General features: G+C 36.5%; 1 pseudogene; it reads right to left on the reverse strand.

Moving 5' to 3' along the window:
• Positions 1-3,095: 3,095 nt before the first annotated feature.
• LOC113329731 lies at positions 3,096-3,668 on the reverse strand (annotated as a pseudogene).
• Positions 3,669-4,973: the final 1,305 nt, after the last annotated feature.

A 4,973-nucleotide genomic window follows, 5' to 3' on the forward strand; every position in this document is an offset into this window, starting at 1 on the left:
GTGTATGAAGTGTTTACGAAGTAGAAAGCTTTGGTTGAAACAAAAACTGGTCTGAAGATGAAGTGTCTAAGGTCAGACAACGGTGGTGAGTATGACAAAACAAAATTCTTACAGTTATGTGCTACGAATGGAATTCGTTTGGAGAGGACAGTTACAAGGACGCCACAGGAGAATGGAGTAGCAGAACGTATGAATTAGACGTTGAATGCACGTTCTAGGTGCATGAGGTTGCAGTCTGGTTTTCCCGAGACCTTCTGGGCACATGCAACAAAGACAACTGCTTATCTAATCAACAAGACACATAATAGTCCATTAGATATGAAGATACTAGAGGAGGTCTGGACCGGCAAAAAGGTAAATCTTTCATATTTGAAAGTTTTTGGTTGTGTTGGTTATGTTCATCTTAGTCCCGTTGAGAGCTCTAAGATAGGTGCTCAAGAAAAGAAGTATATGTTTCTTGGTTAAGGAAATGATGCTTTTGGGTATAAACTTTGGGACAACGAGGGTCACAAAGTTATTAGAAGTAGAGACGTCACTTTTAATGAGAATGAGTTGTACAAGGACCGGAATAAAACACAAGTTGAAGATATCGGATCAAGCAACGTCAATAAGGAGTTGTATATCGATATTGATGATGTTTCTGGAAAAAGTGTGGTACAAGAAGGGCACAGTGTTGCTGATAGCTGAAAAGTGCAAGGTGAAGAGACTTCTGCTGCACTGGGAGTTACTCCTATAGTTCCACAAGAAGTACGAAGATCATCAAGAACTCCAAAACCAAACCCAAGGTATGCTCTGAATTATCTATTACTTACGGATGGAGGTGAACCTGAAGATATTAAAGAAGCACTAGCGGCTGATGATTCAGGAAAGTGGCAACTTGCTATGGAAGATGAGATGAATTCACTTGAGAAAAATGGCAATTGGATTTTAGTAAAATTACCAACAAGTAAGAAGGCGTTGCATAACAAGTGGGTTTATCGGATGAAGTATGAAGCAAATGGAGATATTCGCTACAAGGCGAGGTTGGTTGTCAAAGGTTTCCAACAAAAACCTGGTGTTGATTACAACGAGATATTTTCTCCAGTTATGAAGATGACTACTATTCGAGTAGTGTTAAGTCTAGTGGCTTCTGAAGATCTCTACCTTAAACAGTTGGATGTAAAGACAACTTTTCTTCACGGTGACCTAGATGAAGAAGTTTACATGAAGCAGCCAGAAAGATTCATAGTAAAATGCAAGGAAGAGATGGTGTGGAAGCTAAAGAAGAGTTTGTATGGTTTAAAACAAGCTCCGAGACAGTGGTACAAGAAGTTTGATAACTTCATGCATAGAGGTGGTTACTTACTGTGTAATGCAGATCATTGTTGTTACTTCAAAAGGTGTGGTTCTGACTACATCATATTATTATTGTACGTGGATGATATGTTGGTTTCCGGAACATCTTTACAAGAAGTTGAGAATTTGAAGAAACAATTAGCAAGTGAGTTTGCTATGAAAGATCTTGGTGAAGCAAAACAGATTCTTAGTATAAGGATCATAAGAGACAGAGATAAGGGTGTACTTATGCTTAGTCAGGCTGAATATATTGAACGCGTGTTGAAAAGGTTCAATATGGAGAATGCTAAACCAGTTTGTTCTCCACTTGGAAGTCAAATTCGTCTTTCAAGTATGCAGTGTCCGAAGACAGATGAAGAGAAGGAGTACATGGCTAACGTACCATATTCTTCGGCTATTGGAAGTCTAATGTATGCTATGGTGTGAATGAGACCAGATATTGCAAATGCAGTGGGAATGGTGAGTAGATATGCAAGAAACCAAGGAAAACAACATTGGGAATCTGTGAAGTGGATTCTCAAGTACTTGAGAGGTAACACAAACGTACCATTGTGTTATGGAAAAGGTGGTTCTATCTTGAGGGGTTATGTGGAAGTAGACTTCGGAGGTGATGTAGATAAAAGGCGAAGTACGACCGGTTATGTTTATATTATGGGGTCAGCTGCAGTGAGTTGGAACTCACGTTTACAGAAGTTGGTGACATTGTCTACTGCGGAAGCGGAGTACGTAGTAGTAAAAGAAGAGAGAAAGGAGATGATTTGGTTACGAGGTTTGTCAGATGAGTTGGAAAAAGAACAACGAGATAGTGTTCTGTTTAGCGACAGTCAAAGTGCTATACATTTATCCAAGAACTCAGCCTATCATGATAGGACGAAGCATATAGATATCCGTTATCATTTCATTCGGGATATCTTAGAAGAAGGAGAGTTGAAGCTCGAGAAGATTCTTGGTTCGAAGAATCCGGCGGATATGTTTACCAAGGGAGTTACATTAGACAAGCTAAAGCTCTGCAAGGCTTTAGTTGGTCTCTCAGAAATCTCAGAAATCAGAATGAAGATGTTTTAGCACCGTCAAATCCAAAGTTGAAGAAAAGGAGAATTTAAGACAATAAATGAGTCTTCAAAGTGGGAGATTGTTCGTTATTGAAGACTAATTATTATTTCCTAAAGTTAGCCGTGGTTATTTAAGGAAGGGGTTTTCTAAACCGGCTAGGATTCTTGGTGCCAAGTTTGTAACTTATATAAATAAGTTATTAGGCCTTGTAGAATTGTATTGTGTAGAAAATGATTAAGATATTGGTGAGATATTTCTTGTATAGCTTTTAAGGCTAAAGCTAGGGTTTCGTTGTGAGAGCATATTGGTGAGGAACAAGAGACAAGGTTATCGTCTCGAGTAATTGTTGCGGTGTAACCAAGGGTTTGCTGGGATTCACACGACGTTGTAATCGTTTTTCTTCATAGTGGATTTGAGTTGGTGCGGCTCAAAGTAGAAGTAGACAATATATACACGTTGTATGTATTGGTCGAACCACTATAAATCTTGTGTCTTGTGAGTTGATTTATCTTTCTCGTATTTTCATAGTTGCTTTGCTTGGTTTACTTATTATTCATCATAATATCTCAAGATCCGTTATTCCGCGGTTGTCAGTGATTCCCTAAGAAAATCCTGACATAATTTACACCAAGGAATAGTCGGGTTCTTGTTAAGGATGATCTAAAATCAAAATTCAATTCAAAAAAATCTAACAAAATATCCAATCTTTACTGAAACAAGAATAAGACACATGCAATTAAACTTAAAGCCCGTGGTTGATCAAGATTTAATGAAGAAGAAACAACATAAATTAAACCAAAAAGAAAAGAAACCCTAGCTAGATGATCATCATCTGGTTTGTTTAGGTTTCGAAGCATATAGATATCCGTTATCATTTCATTCTTGATGTTGAATGTCTTGCGGATCTCCTCTGGTGACTTTCCCTTGATCATATCAGCAACTGTATGGCAAGTCAAATCCAACAACTTCTTAACATTCAGATAATTTGAAGCAAAAATAAGATCAAACGACGTAGCTTGATCGACCTAAACAAACTCAGCATCCCAGTTCTTAAGTTCATTATCTTTCGCTTTTTCATCGGCATTATCGTCATGTTTTATGCAGTATTCAATAACTTTGGCCAAAATATTGCTTGTTACATTGGGTAATGGTATTCCGTTATCAGCACAATCATCTTCGATCATAGGCTTGATGGTTTGAGATTGAAGAGCAACGGATTCTTCAACATCAAAAGTTTCTCCATCAGAACTCTTCAAGGTTACCATCTTTGAAGTCGACATATCTTATCAGTAAAAAGGTTGCAAAGAAAAAAACTAGTAAATAAAAAATCTTATGAACAGAGAAAGAAAAAAGTGAAGAAGAAGAACGTGAGAACCAATACCTTCGTTCTCAGATATATATAGGATTTATGATGAGACTCTAGAATCAGAAAAGACTCCAATTTGGAAGTTGTTTTGGTTTGGGAAACGGAAAATTATAGTAAGAAAAAAACTGAGACAAGTACGAAAAATAGGTTCCAAATTGGATCTTGCGCCTTAGTTGGGTTTTTAATTGAGCATTATTATTGGTCTAGGTAAAAGGGAATCTCAAACAAAGACAAGTACGAAAAATAGAAAGCCTTCCTGATTCGAGACTGTTACTTCGTTTGGGGTTATGTTTGTATATTCGAGTGAATTGATGAGAAAAGTTTCAGAATTGAAGTTCCTCTCGTTCGACTTTCTCAGGGAAACGCACACGTCAAATACTTTTTTTTATCTTTGGGAATAAGTAACTGAGTACGTCTCTTTTAACTTTTATAAAAGGTCTTGGGAATAAGTAACCGAGTACGTCTCTTTTAACTTTTATAAAAGGAAAGGTAATAAGAAATACAGATTTTTTAGACAATTCCAGAGCGACTCGGTGGTTCTTTTCACCCTCCATATATTGATTTACCATACATTATATGTATTCTTCTCTGCTCACCTTTCTCCTTGTGTTAATAATTCATCATCTAAGAGGATACATTTTGTTGTTTCGGGAGAAGGACCTCATAAAATATAGAGAAGGACTCTGAAAATAACTCATTCAGATCTAGTTTCTTGTTTTTATGGTTGAACTAGGTATCACAGGGGCCTTACGGCCCCGGCTAAACCTCCTGTGATAGCCTTCAATTTACATACATCAAAACAGAACTCTATTCTAATCGAAAGAGAAAATAAAAAGCTTGGTGAACTTGCTATAATTTGGTGTCACATATAATACATTAAAACATACTACATCTTAGTTAATGTATCCAAATACTTTGAAAAATAAGTAAGCAATTTAATTACTCTGTCCCCTTTTAGCACTTTTACTCCCAGATTTCATTCTTATCCTAGTGAAATACCTTATTTTCTATTCTTAATATAGGGGTTTTTCCATTTTCTTAACCTATGTACATGTCTTTAATGCATTAGTGATTTTCCAGAGGAATGTATACATGTTAGGTTAATAATAGACAACTCAATTCTTTTGTCGTAGGATGTTCCTGCAAAAATCGTAAAATAAACAGATGATGCTGAAATGAAAAGATTTAAAAATAGTGACAACACATAAATGTTATTACT

Source organism: Papaver somniferum, unplaced genomic scaffold (assembly GCF_003573695.1).
Source record: "Papaver somniferum cultivar HN1 unplaced genomic scaffold, ASM357369v1 unplaced-scaffold_117, whole genome shotgun sequence".
In the NCBI taxonomy this organism is placed as follows: Eukaryota; Viridiplantae; Streptophyta; class Magnoliopsida; order Ranunculales; family Papaveraceae; genus Papaver; species Papaver somniferum.